Below are 1609 nucleotides of genomic sequence, written 5' to 3' on the forward strand. Positions count from 1 at the left end.
ATCAAGACAATATTTCCCTAATTCGTCACCGGATATGGCACTATTCCTTTAAAACTTCTGTATACCTTTTTCTTTAATATAGACAGACAAACTAATCCTAATTTTCTTAAACGATTTTTGGAACTGTGAAGAATCAATAATAACCAAAGACTTCATTAAAAAGAAAAAAAGTATGGCAGGAGAGATATGATAGTGGGTACGGAGCTTGCCTTGAATGCAGCAGACCTTGGTTCAATTACAAACACCACAGCTGGTCCCCAGAGCCTGGCCAGGAGTGATTCCTCAGAACAGAGGAATAGTAATAGTAATAGTAATAATATAAATAGAACAAAGGTGGGTCACATTATTAAATTTTAAAACTTTTTACCAAGCTGGGTTGGTGGGGGTTGGGTGGCATAGCTCAAGCTGGTGCAGGATGTATCTTGCTTCATGGCCTTGCACTGAAGCATGCCAAGAACCTGAGTCTGATACTTGCCACTGCATGGTCTTCTGAGAATTGCTGAATGTAGCCCTGCTGGCTCCTGAGCATCGCTCTCAAGGGCTCCTGTGCCTCCTGGGTAACATCACATTGCCTGGTCTTCCCACAATACCGTTAGGCTCAAACAATCAGACTGAATGTGGTCTGTAGTGGCTTCCAGTCTCCAAGAATCATTATGGAGAGCCCAGTAACAAAAGAAACGTAGATCAATGGATTAGAATTGAGATTCAAAAAATGAAACCCACTTTAATAATTGATGAACTTTCTAGCATGTTTCCAAGACAATAAAGTGGGGAAAGAATATTCTTTTTAACAAGTAGTACTGGTACCACCAAATTTAAATAAAAAACATACGGAAAACTTTGTAAACAAAGAACCAAAGACATTTTTACATTGAAATAAATTAACTAAAACAGGTCATAAGTTTAAATAAAAATATAAAAGCTTTAGAGAAAGACATTTGTGAAATTTTGTGGTGTTGGGTTAGAAATTTTTTTTTACTGTGGTGACATCAAAAAGAGAATAAATTATATTTTTATGAACACGAAGATAACTTTATTCTAAAGATGTTACCTGTAAGAAAGTAAAACCTATAGAATGAATTTATTTATAAATCCCCTAACTTAAAATGAACTTGTAGAAGAATATAAAAAGTATAGCTCTATACCAAAAGTGTAAATATAGAATATTTTAAAAGAAAATTTGAATGCATCTCATAATCATCACAGATTGTATGACAATTTTCTGCAAGACAGTGGGGTATAAATATTTTGTGAAGGTTTTTTAATTTTTTAAAAATTTCATTGAAGCTTAGGTTATTTCAATAACATGGTTACAGAAGTGCTAATGCTTAGTACACAATTACCATACCTCATCACCATGAGAGCCCAAGAGACTGAACCATTGTCCTTATATCGCTACTAGTACACAATTAAGAAAAATTTTGTGAGGTCTACTGAAAAAAGAGTGCAACTGTTATGTAGTGAGACAATTACTTGATGAAACACATTAGATGTTTTTCCTGACAAGGATGTAAAAAAATGAAAGCTTCATACATCATTGATGGAGATAAGAAATGGTACACTTTGAAAACAGTTTGTCAGTTTCTTAAAATGTCAAATATATCATTAA

The sequence above is a fragment of the Sorex fumeus genome, unplaced genomic scaffold, assembly GCF_029834395.1.
Source record: "Sorex fumeus unplaced genomic scaffold, SorFum_2.1 ptg000003l, whole genome shotgun sequence".
NCBI lineage: Eukaryota > Metazoa > Chordata > Mammalia > Eulipotyphla > Soricidae > Sorex > Sorex fumeus.